Source organism: Rattus norvegicus, chromosome 10, assembly GCF_021556685.1.
Source record: "Rattus norvegicus strain SHRSP/BbbUtx chromosome 10, alternate assembly SHRSP_T2T, whole genome shotgun sequence".
NCBI classification, from domain to species: domain Eukaryota; kingdom Metazoa; phylum Chordata; class Mammalia; order Rodentia; family Muridae; genus Rattus; species Rattus norvegicus.
Window position 1 is genome coordinate 53,825,592 of NC_141543.1, and position 13,055 is coordinate 53,838,646.

The 13,055-nt window shown below is 43.0% G+C and overlaps 1 long non-coding RNA gene across 7 annotated transcripts in view; it reads right to left on the reverse strand.

The window, feature by feature from the left end:
- Positions 1 to 9,166, reverse strand: part of LOC148002912 (uncharacterized) — a 61,440-nt gene extending 52,274 nt beyond the window's left edge. For 2 of the 7 annotated variants that reach the window (XR_015631714.1, XR_015631712.1), the window contains exons 1-2: positions 9,028 to 9,147; positions 1,549 to 1,623 (exon numbers count right to left, since the gene is read on the reverse strand). This is a non-coding gene — a long non-coding RNA (uncharacterized LOC148002912). Of the gene's footprint in view, positions 1 to 1,548; positions 1,624 to 9,027 lie in introns of all 7 variants that reach the window. The other 5 variants (XR_015631713.1, XR_015631710.1, XR_015631711.1 and 2 more) reach the window with 4 other exon arrangements.
- Positions 9,167 to 13,055: the final 3,889 nt, after the last annotated feature.

Genomic DNA, 13,055 nt, shown 5'->3' on the forward strand with positions numbered 1-13,055 from the left:
TTAAGGAACACTGAGAATAGTGGGGCAGCTAATCAATGAATGTGCTGAGAGTGTGCTGGGCAGGGCAGGGCATATTCCAGCCATCTTGTAACAGAAGAAATATGTAATTCATGAAAGGCTATCTCAAGGGCATGTTTCTCACAGTTTTGAGTACAGTTTATATTTTTAGGAGAATTAAAACACCACTGTCTCATCTATATAACTATCTAAAAAATATAAAAATATATAAAATAAAAAATATAAAAACAGAAAAAATCTATGGAGTACCAAGACTAAGTATGAAGTGAACATAAGCTAATTTTATAATCTGTGTGTACAAAGTTGCACATTATCTAGCCTAAAACACTCCTGTAATTTGGTTCAGTTTTATGAAAGTCATTAGCTCCATTAACATAAACTACAGCTGGAAGATAAATTTAGCCAACTACTCTTTGCAAGAAGACTATTATACATTTTTATATTTGGTGGTTTTTTAAAATATGTGTCTATTAGCAACATAAGTAGAATTCTGGATTAAACACATTTTAAACTAAGATTGATCATAGTTCTTTCCAAGAAGTTGTGTAAAATTATTTATACTCAACAAAATCTACATGAGACTGTGCCTCTAATCAGTGAATTTACAGCATTTAAAAGTATTGATCTGAATATATATATATATATACATATATATATATATATCATTGTAGTTTCATCTGTCTGTGAGATGGATCATTTTAATGTGATCACTGGGTATTGCATTTATTAATTTCTATAAGCTTGTCCCATGTTCATTATTCTATTTTTTTGTTTAGTTATAGAATATTGTGACAGATTCACTTTTTAGCATTCACTTAAAAACTTGACTGTAGAAACCAAAAGTGGAAAAAAAACCACTTTTTCTCTAACACTCACTCTGCGGGCGATACTCAGTTAATTGTTAACTATATATATTATATAATTATACATTGTTTAATCGCACAATAAATAAAAGTATATAATAATAATTAATATAGTGTAGTTATTGTATGATTAGCTATACCATATGATACATTATGGATTTCATTCACCACAAAGTAGGGAGCTCTCTCCACTAGAGCGTATTGCCTACAAATCTATGCAATAGAACCCATTCATTTATCAAAAGAGGAGGAAGCCCACTCTTGGGGTAGCAGGAAATCTCTGTAGTGTCTAGAAAGGAAGTGGCTTAGCTGTTCAAACAGCCAAAGGAAGAGAAGGAGTAGAGGAGCCAGGAGACTTGGGAAGGGGCTATAGAGGGGCTAATCTTCAATAAGCCATTCCCTGAGGCTCTGGCTTGCTCTTTTTATGTTCAGGTTAGTTTACAAACTTACTCCTTCCTCACAGGAATACCAGTGAGGAATATCTGTTAGGGATCCAGATGCTGATAAAGGAGAGTTCCTTCAGGGAATAGCTAGGACAGTTGCTGAACCTGTAAGAAACAGCTCAGAGCTACAGAGGAATGTAAAGGAGATTTGGTCTAAGGCAGCCCGACATTTCTCAAGGCAGCAGCCACAGGGCCAACCTGCAAGCTGTAAAGGTTTCACTCACCCTTTGTGCTCCGTGTGCATCCATCAGGCAGAGCCTGAGATGAGTGTTGCATGACGTGATCCCCCGGGGCTCCATCTTAAAGAACAAGAAAACTGAGGTTCAGAGCTGTGGAACAGCTCAGTGGAGGTAAGACCTCAGTGGAGCCCAGACAGCTGGAAGGCCTTCCTGAGTGCCCAGGAGCTTTTTTACCCAGTTAAAAATAAACCAAAGAGCAGCTTAGGGCCTCAAAGCAGCCAAAAGCTAAAGGGGAAACTGATGCCAGAGAGTATGGTTAACTAAGCAGCTCTTTCTTTCTCTATCTCAAACACCCAACCTGAGTTGTGGGTCACATGGCACAACTTTAAAAATGGGCAGAACGGACTGTGGATTGACACAGGGTGGGGACATGGTCTTCATGCCCGAGGGTCATGTCTGGCATCCTGGACAGCGAAGTGCAAACTTCTGGTTTCTTTGGAAAGTCAGTTGTGTTGGATGATGTTTTGCTGGGGCAGGCACATGAAGGAGTGTTTTCCTGAAGTGGACACAGGTGGAAGGATGTTCTGCTAAAGCAAGTATGTGAAAGGACACGTGATGAAGGACTCTTTGCTAATGACACACATGTATTATGTCACCTTACATTGCATTGTTGAGCTCTGTTTGTTGTGACTCCACATTGAGAAATGCACCAAAAAACTTCTGGTGGTGTTCTGGTGGCTTCTTACTGCTGCTGAAAACTCAGATAGATTGGCAGAGTGATGTCAGTGGGTACAGACTCATGTGGAGTTTTGTTAAGGCAGACTCGTGCTGAGGCAAGACTTATGGAGGATACGGGATGTTTGGAGGGATATAAAAGGGACTCGATGGACAGTGAGAGGGGCTTGCATAGCTAGCTTTGCAATGCATTGTTGGTCTCTCTTGTTGGCTGATCTTAACTTCATTGAGAGAGGCACAGCAGAGAACTTCTGGCATCCCTGTTGTTCCTGGTTGCTCCCGCTGACTTGAGCCAATTCTGCTGAGACCTGGCTGTTTCTTCTAGGTCATGCCACCATTGCTCATTCAGGTTTGTTATCCCGACACTACTGAATTAGACAGCTGATATATTTGTGAAGTGTTTGCAAGTGGATCAACCTGCCACTGCTGACCTGTGAACTGAACTGCTGATTTCCGGACAATGCAGATTGCAATTGCTCCAAAGAAAATTTTCTGAACAGGTCCACTTCTCCCGTATACTAATAACCTTTCTTTTCCACCTCTGTTGGGTGGTAGGATAGAAAGGCATTTAAGAACCCTTATTAAAAGTAGGTCTTCGGAAACCTTTAAGCCACAGGACAGTACTTTCCATGTCTATCTCCACGGAGACCTCAACAGGTGTCTTGGGGTTACACCAGGACCAAGAAGCAAATTGGAGAGGAAAGGGTTTATTCAGCCTACACTTACGCATTGCTGTTCATGAGCAAAGGAAGTCAGGACAGGAACTCACACAGGGCGGGGATCTGGAGGCAGGAGCTGATGATCTGGAGGAGGAGTGCTACTTACTGGGTTGCTCCCCATGCCTTTTCTCAGACTGCTTTCTTATAGAACCCAGGACTACCAGCCCAGGGATGGAACTGCTTACAATGCTGTGGACCCTCCCCCATCAATCACTAACTAAGAAAATGTCCTAAAGCTAGATCTTATGGTAGCAATTTCTCAACTGAGGTTCCCTCCTTTCAGATGACTCTAGCTTGTGTCATGTTTACACGAGATGAGCCAGCACAAGAGGCAAAGACTCAAAGTGCCCATCTGATGTCTCCACTATGCACCCTCCTCTATCTACTTTACTCAAAGCTCTGTCTTTTATTCAGTCTTGAGAAGGTGCTCTATGGAATTATAGACATTCTTTACATGGGTCGCTTTGTCTAGGGGCTGGGTGATTTTCTGATTCTTCAGTAACAATATTTTTCTGAGGATGGGTGTTCCATTTACGTATGATTTTCAGATGCCACATTGCTGTTCCCTCTCCTGGAGTCCTTGCTTTCAGTTTTGTGGATTTGGAGTTGAGGCTCATCTTTCATGGAGCCTTAGCTGTTGCTGATGGAGTTGGTTCCACTGGTGGTTAATATTTTAAAGTCTTTGTTCTAGAAAGCTCAATTTCAGAGCTTCCTTTTTCTAGCACAGCATCCCTCTGTTTCAATCAGGCCAGGATGCCTCCTCTCATCCACATGGCCTTCCCTTGACCCAATACCCCAGGCCCATTGTTCACCCCGTATCCCTTAGCAACTGTGTTGAGCAATAGCTTGTTGGCAGAGATCTCACACAGGGCCAACATCTCTTCAAAGACTTGAAAACTGTGCCTATATTTGATCTATGTCATAGGGGTCTCAGTTTGATAGAAGAGATGTAGTGGGCCAAAGGCTTTCTTATAGGCTGCTTCCCAAGTCACTCCTTATGGGATATTTTCAACCCTTTATCATCGATAATATTCCTGTTAATCTATGGGGAAAGGATGTTCTTCATGATATGGGAGCTGTCTTGACTATGCAACCTGCTCAAAGAATGATTATTTTACCTTAGGATCAAGAACAGGTAAGTAATTTGATTAGAACTTTTGATGATGGGTCCATTTTTTCACGTTCCACTACTAGTCAATTTGATAACCATTATCCTGAAAATAAAATTTGTTAGTTTCTTAAGTTACATCCTGTGATCTTTCCCTCTATAATAAAAAAAAATCAGCCTTTAAGTAAGGCTGAATTAGTTTTCACTGATGGTTCTTCTAAGGGATACGCTGTGGTCCTTTCAGAGAGCAAGGTGGAGAGATTGATACTTGATTCTGTTTTGGCACAGTTGGCTGAATTAAAGGCCCTTCTTTTAGTACTATCTTTGTTTCCTGAAGAGTCTGGCAATATTTATACAGATAGTGCTTATGTATCTAATATTGTTTTAACTTTGGGAATTGCTGCGTATGTTGCTCCTGTATCCTCCATTTGCTCTTGTCTTTTGCAAGTGCAGGCAATGTTGTGGCAATGCAGTAAACCTATTTATGTAGGACATATTAGAGTGCATTCTCTTAACACGAGTGACCCAAGTATGTGTTTCTTCTTAAATCTTGCAGGCATATGCCCAGTTCTCCTCTTTGCTAATGGCCATGCTTACAGCTCAGTTCACTTGCTCTTCATGTGGTAGCTAAGATGGGGGCCTGTCAAATACAACAGATGAGCACTGACATCTTCATTCCCATTCCTATGAGAAACTGGCAATTGACTGCTGCTTGAGATGGGCTTTTTGAGGAAAGAGGTGAAACTGTGGACCATGGATCCAGCTTCCTTTCAGCTTTGTCCAAAGACAGATGGACAGGTTGTTTCCCTGAGTACTGTCTTCTGAACCTCTCCTACATCTTGTTCAACTCCTCTTCTTGAAGTCAAACTCCCAAGTCCATATAGCTAAACATAATGTGCTTCCTACTGTCTTCTCTAGGTACTTCTTTACTCTCTCCATCCTCTCTCTTCAGCAATTCCTATTCTCTCTCCTACTTCTTGAGTCTGCCTTGCATGTCCACCAACCCTTGTGATTCCCTGAAGGCCACCCACAGCTGTGTAGACTGTCCAACTATCAGAATTCATAGTTTGTCTGACGTGTAGAGTCTGGGGACGCAGTTTGAGCTGACTAGGACAAGGAATACTGAGAGATGGGGAGGGAGACTTGCCCTCCTACCTGGCCTTTCAGGTTCTCTGAGTCCTCTCTCCATTCTGCTTAATCCTCAGTCACAAATCTGCTGTTATTTATATCCTTAGCTATCCAAGTTTATTGACCTATGGGTCATGACCCCTTTGGGGGAGGTCACATCATATATCCTACATATCAGATATTTACATTCCATGTCAGTAGCAAAATCACAATTATGGAGTAGCAACTAAATAATTTTATGTTTGAGGGTCACCATAACAGGAGGAACTGTATTAAAAGGTTTCAGTATTAGGAACTTTGAGAAGCCTATCTGGACTCTGTGGTCTGTGGGTCTCTGTCTACCTTGTTCATAGCAGTTCTTGTTGCCATCTGTGGTTTTAATTTCTGCAGTTTCTGTTACTAAGCATGACATTAAATGAGAAATTAATGTGTTTTAAGTTAGGAGCCATTCTGAACAGCATGAGGAGGATTTGTATTACCTGCATCCTGACCCTGAAGGAAAACACCTTTGTTGACAGTGCTGCCATGAGGGGTCACCAGCCTCCTGTTGGTCAGTCTGTTGTCTCGGGCATCAGAAGAACTGTTCCCTAACTGTGTGTTCAAGCAACCTTTCTTTCACTTAACAATGATTGACAACTCATGTGTGATGATGCTTCAATCTGGACTTGCTAATGAGAGAATCTATAATAGAAAAGGTGAAAGTTTGCAACCTAGTTAAAAAAAATTTATGTTGAGCCTGCCAAGATTCATGGATGTAAACTTCAGTACTCTCAATATTCTCAGTCATCCACTGGGATGTGTGTGTGTGTGTGTGTGTGTGTGTGTGTGTGTGTGTGTGTGTGTCTGTATATGTAATAGTCATAGAACATATCATATCCCTGTGGATAATATGGGATGTGAGTCTCTGTGTAAGGATCTTAGAATATATCCCGGCAGACAATGCGGGATATAAGTGTGTGTGTGTCTGTGTCTGTGTCTTTGTGTAAGAGTCATAGAACATATCATATCCCTGTGAACAATGCGGGGTATGAGTGTGTGTGTAAGGATATTAGAATATATCCCTGCAGACAAAGCAGTGTGTGTGTGTGTGTGTGTGTGTGTGTGTGTGTGTGTGTGTATACACATGTGACCATAGCATATTTTGTCAGAGCCATTGTATCTAGCATGGATTCTGGGGTGAAGGTACCTAAGCCTTTTGTAACTAGCCAGCTATTGCTATCTGACATTTCATGAGGTTGTTTCCTCTGAAGGAGCCACAAAGCCTTTGCATAACTCAGTCACTAAGAAGTCTCTTCTGACTGAGAATTGCTTAGGTAATGGTTCCTTTAGACAACTCCTAGATCAGAGAAGAGGTTTTGGTATGCAGGAATTGGCTTGCTAAACATTGCTTTTGTGTAACAGTAAAGATGCCCTGCAGAGCAGGTTCAGAGTTTAGTCCCTGAAAAGCTGATCCCTTGGCTGCTGAGAAGTCTACATTCATCCTGCAGTGCCTCTCTTTGATCATTCCATGTAACCCAGAACACAACATGTGTGCACATGCATGCATATGCAGGAAAGAAAGACTATAGCTAAGAGTTCATGGTTACTTAACAACCTATCTTCTAATCCCTACAGGTCTCCTACAATGTAGCTGTACAAGATGCATGCTAAGTTCCTTCCTGGTATCACTTGTAGCTACAGCAGGACTTGGGGCAATAGAACAGAGAAGAAGCTCACTTGAGGCTTCTGAGAATATTCTTTTAATAAAGGAGATGCACAAAATAGAAAATGCATCTCCATCAGGTCAGTGCTATGGCAAATGAGCAGAAGATATGAACAGCTAATACATTGAGGATGGGTGGTGATGATGGTGGTGGTGGTGGTGATGGTGATGATGATGGTGGTGGTGATGGTGATGATGATGGTGGTGGTGATGATGATGGTGGTGGTGATGATGGTGGTGATGATGGTGGTGGTGATGGTGATGATGATGGTGGTGGTGGTGATGATGATGGTGGTGGTGGTGATGGTGGTGGTGGTGGTGGTGATGATTGATGATGATGATGATGATGATGATGATGATGATGAACTTGCTATTTGAACTGGTCTATGGTCTTATTTTCCAGCCACTTCTAATACTTTCTGAAGAAATCCCCTGACTGGTCAACTCTTGTAGTAACTCACAGAACAAAGCCCATTCCGACTCATGTTAGTTTGTATGTTGATCAGATAGGTTCTGTTCTCTTCCATTCAGAGATGTTCTACCTTGACCTCCTACATTCTACAGCCGTTAGCTCAGCCCCGCTAAAGGGGTAAAGGTATTCATGTAAGGTATAGTTTGCTTTGAGACGATGCCTCAGCCACTGTAGACCACTGTGGGTAGTGGGAACTGTGTGCACCCCTGTGTACCTCAGAGACTCTGAGTCACAGCAGCCTTAAGTGGGGATTTGATTTAGGGGGTTGAGACAGGAGAACCATGAATTCCAAACTAACCTGGGAGTTCTACAACTACATAATGAGCTGATCCAAACTACATACGAGTTCAAGTCTAACCTGGGTTACAAAACAAGACCCCACCTCAGACGGAAAAGGTCTTTGTATGTTAATCCAGCTGAGACTTGGGAGTGTAGACTGTGCTGTGAAAATCCAGGTCAGGGGAATGGTAACGTGCTTGGAGATCAGAGAGTCAGAAAGAGAGCTCCCAGCATGGAACCCTGGGGCAAGTTGGAGATCCTGTTTGTGTTTTGCAGAAGCATTATATAAACTTTTTCTTAAAACAGTTCACAATTGTCCATTTTAAAAGACACCCCCTTCCCCGTCCACATTTTCAAGGAAAAGCTAGAGCAGCTGTGGTTTTCACAGAGATCCCCTACTCTCTTCCTCTGTAAGCTCCTTCCTTACTTGGTCAGTAGCTCTCCAGGAGAGTGGTGCGGTTCACAGGTAAGAAACAGCATCCAGCTGCCGAATGATCTTGAAGCAGATTGGAACTCCTCCTTTATAAGAACAGTTCCCTCCTGTGAATGCAGTGCCCAGCCTTTCCGCTGGGCGGTGGGTATGGCCATGCAATGTTAACTGTGGCCTGCTGAGTGGAAACAGCTTTCTAGGAAATGAAATGGTTTTGCTTTGCACAGCTCACGACCAATCAGTTTTTTTTTGGGGGGGGGGGGTTTGTTTGTTTGTTTTTTAATGTGCAGCCCCCTAGACACTTGAACAAGTCTATCTCTGCTTATAACATGAAAGAAACAAGCTATATAGCAATGTTAAGAGAAGAGGGAGGGCCTCAGAAAAGTGGACAGTTGCAGGCAGCTTCATTGGAACAAAAGACCAGGAGAAGTCTGGGATCGATTTGTACGGCAGCCCACAGTCACCTAGGCACTCTGGGTAAGTCAGGAGACCATAGTACCAGTAACCGTCCAGCTAGAAAATTCCACCACAGCTGACTAAGGGCTTGTTTATGCAGTTTACATGTGAGATATGCATCTGGCTGCTAGGAAGGGAGAAGACGATTCAGAATTGAGAACAAATGAATGTTAATTTAAAAAAAAGCCACACCTTTTTTTGCCCTTTTCTAAAGTCAAATCAAACTAGACTCTGAAAGTTAGGCCTTCAGGGAGGACCTAGCTTGCCAGTGGATACTCATCCATGAGAATCTACTCCTGAGAGCAGGTTCAATTCTCCATCGTGGTATGTGTCATGGTATAGTTTGTAGCTCAAGTCTTGAGTGGTCCTGGACTAGGAAAATAAATAGCGAAGCCAGATCAGCATGCTCAGCGGGTGTTGGCAGTGGGCAGTCTTCTAGAGCGTCCGGAAGTGTGCGCCTTCCTTCACGCATTCCTCCCGGATTCATTCACTCACTCTTCTGACTGATGACAACCTGCCAGGCTCCAGGGACACCTCCGTAACAAAGCCCCTCACAGACTTTGTGTTTAAGTGGGAGATGCAGACAAATACAGCTCCATCCAGTGAGTGTTAACTGCTCCAGAGTGAGGGCAGCAAGAGGAGAGTGGGTGGGGTAGAACATTTAAATATTTCTCCAAGGTAACGGATGCTGAGGGCATCCCTGCTGTGTGAGGTCACAGGGTGAGGAAAACCCTCCCTCAAAGCCTCTTCTAGAAGCTGGTGATTTCGTGTGTGGTGAGTGGCCCACACCATTTGATCAGCACAGAGGTCTGAGGCATCATTATTAATTGTGGACTGTCAGAAATTTCTACCCGGTGAGGAGAGCCAGAGAAGCGCTTGCTCTGCAGCGAGCCTTCACTGCCTTCTTAGCTCAGTGCAGCAACAGCAGCCTTTACACCGGAGGCTCACATCATGTAGGTCGGGACCCCCTGAGGGAATCCAGCCACCCTTTCACAGGGGGTCTCTAAAACCATACGAAAACACAGATATTACATTACGATCCATAACAGTAGCAAAATTAGTTATGAAGTAGCAACAGAAATATTTTTTTGGTTGAGGGTCACACAGCGTGAGAAACTGTATTAAAGGGTCTCAGAGTTAGGAAGGTTGAGGTCCGCTTCCTTAGAGAGAAGGCGGGAATCTTCCCCAATATCTACACAGATGATAACACAGTCTCAAGGTCTGTCTGAGGAGTTCTCCGACCACTGAAACGACTAAGAGCGTAGAAAATCCTGTGCAATTTTTCACTGTGTCCCATGGCTTTAGGAAAGCCTGGGAGAGGTAGGCCATAAAAACAAAACTGCACACAAAACACCATTCATGGAAAAATATTGCGCTCAAGGAAGCGTGGCAAAAGAACCCTCCACCTTGAACGAGCCAAGGCTTCATTTCTTTCCGGACACCAAAGTGTGACAAAGCCTCGGACTCCAGAGAGTTCATATATATTACAGTGTTTTTGAAAAATTCCTTCAAAACTTACTAATCAGAAACAGGATGCTCTCTGTACAAAAGACAGCTCTTCAAGAGAAAAACCTTGTTATGGGCAGGACTAGAGGTGGTGGACCGGTGTTCATATCACACTAGGATGTCAGGTTTCCTCCAGAAGTCCCATGAAAATCCATTAAAAATCCAGCCCCTTTCTGTGTACCCCTAATAGTCAATTGAAAGTTAAAAAATCTAATGTAGTCAATAAAGCACACTAGTAATATAAAACAGGAAAAGCATGGGAAGAGAATCCTTGGAGCTTAACTGAGAGACATGACGCATGACTTCAAATTGATGGTGTAAGTCCTACCTGTTATCCTACACAGCAAGACTTAATAGTTCAAAGATCTCAAAATATCCTCCAAGTTGATCTACAAATACACAGTTTTTACAAAAGAGTGAGTTACTCACGTTCTGAAGAGTAAATCCTATATTTTATAGTTAAAAACCAGTCTTTTGAGGAGTATATTCAAGTTATGTGTTTGTTTTCCTATATGGAATATCTCTTTTCTTTCCCCTTAATGTTATATATTGACCCTTTTGGCTTTTTTAGTGTCTCTTTCTATTTAATTACATTGTTTAAGCAACTATTTTTTGAAAGTCACACGGGTCATGATTTTCTTGCCTGAATAATATTCCCAGGCCAACTGAACCATGCTTGTTATAAGCAGTCCTTGACTTAATGTTCCTTAATTCACCCTAAGTGAAGGACCATGCTACAGTTAATGACATGGAGTCTCTCTCTCACTGGTACTTTCCTCCTTTATTAGATCTCTTGGTGTGAGGGAGTAGGAGCAAGCGCATTCTGACTTCCAGTGGGGTTTACTGCCGCACTTTGCACAGGGGTTCATAGTATCTATATCTGAATCCACACTGCATGCGAGAGTCCTTTATACCAATTTCCCAATATTGGATACTGTGGCTTATTTAATTGATGCCAGTTTTCTGAATGTATTCTAAATGTTTTGTTATTTGTGTTTTTTTCTAAATTAAAGGTTATTTATTATTTATTTTGTTTGTATGAATATTTTCCCCGCATGTATACATGTGTACCATGTGTATGCTTGGTACTCATGGAGGCCAGAAGAGGTTATTGGATTCCTGGGAATGGAGTTAGAGATGGTTGTGAGCTGCTGTGTGGTTGCTGGGAATGAATCCGTGGTCCTCTGGAAGAATCCGTGGTCCTCTGGAAGAGCAGCCAGTGCTCTTAACTGCTGAGCCATCTTTCCAGCCCCCAATTTTGTTTTCTTGACCATGAGCTATGTTGAATGTGTGTGTGTGTGTGTGTGTGTGTGTGTGTGTGTGTAGGCTTATTGATGATTTGTGTGTGTGTGTGTGTGTGTGTGTGTGTATGCTTATTGATGATTTGTGTGTGTGTGTGTGTGTGTGTGTGTGTGTGTGTGTGTATGATGTAAGCTTATTGATGATTTGTGTTTTCTTGGTCTGTGACTTTCTGGGCTGTGTGCACAGTTCAATGACCTGCCATTGATACTGTTTGGATCTTAGGGCTATAGACCTGTCTTGTCCCAGCATGAAGAGCAGATGCTGTATTTCCTGGGATTTACGTCAGCACAAACACAGAGAGAGCAGCAGCAGGTGGGATTGGCACACTTGTGTTACAGCAAAGCACCTAGCTGGGGTGGGAGCTTGTTCCTTTAATCCCAGCATCTGGGAGGCAGAATCAGGCAGATCTCTATAAAATCAAGGCTAGTCTGGCCAACCAGGTTCACAGAAAGATACACTGTTTCAAACCAAGCAACAAATTAACCAAGGAGAAACCTTGAAGAGCCCGGTGTTTGAGGACTTTGTAAAGAGAAGAGGCTTGTTTTCCTCACAGCTCTGGAGATGCTGATCTCAGTTTGTCTCTGGTCAAGGCCTGGTGAAACAAGGAGAGCCATCATAGGGTTAGGGAAGCCTGATAGTGACACCCAGGTGTTGGGGTTTAAATCTCTGCTCGGTCCAGACAGAACGCACCAAACCAACATGGTTCCATGTGGAAAGGTTTAATGAGAGAAAAAGAGTAGAATGGAGAAGTAGAGGGCAGTGATGAGCACGTGGAGGGAAGGGGAGGACGGGGAGAGAAGGGAGAGGGGAAGAGGGCACCAGAGCAGAGAAGAGTAAGAGCAAGAGAGAGAGAGAGAGAGAGAGAGAGAGAGAGAGAGAGAGAGAGAGAGAGGAGGGGCCAAGCAGGCTCTGATATAGTGTCAGGTACAGCTGGCTATTGCTAGGCAACTGTGGGGTGGAGCATACCTGGCTGTTGCCAAGTAGCTGTGGGGGTGGAGTTTAGACAGAATAACACCACCAGGTGTAGGCTTATACTTTTCAAAACCTACTTTAATAAGTGTTCTTAAATGTTTCAAGCTTCCTTCTAGCCCACCACCCACCTAAGGAAGGGAATAAGAGAGAAACAGGAAACAGGAAGTGTGGACCTGTTTAGAAACAGTTCTTTGGGGGCAATCCCATTCTTCGTTGTCTTCAGTCTAGCAGTCCACTAGCAAAACACCAATCAAAAATTAGCAGTAACCACTTGATTCAGAAGAAACCCCAAGGCTCCAGTGATGCTGAAGGGACAAGAAGCAGCCATAACACCACCAGAAGTTTTTTGGTGTGTATCTCTCTATGAAGTCATGACAAGGAAAGATCAGAGAAGAAAGCAAAGTGAACCAATGCCAGAGCATCATCTACTGTCTGGTGGGTTATACTTACACCGTTTCCACACGTCACAGGTCCTCTCAAGCCTTCGCTCTAGCAAAACATTCCATGCTTTCACCAGACAGCTTCCAGACAAACACCACATATCTGTTCTCAGTAAAACATTGTCTCTAAGACAGTTTCCAGAAAAACATTACATGACACAACTGAGTCTCCATCAAAACCAGAAGATTCCACTTCACCAGGGTCAGGTTCAGGCTTTTGTCACAGTTTTCTTTCTTGAGGGAGAACTCAGGAGACCCATGGGAAATACCTCTCCTGAGAGCAGCCTCCATGACCTAAGGATG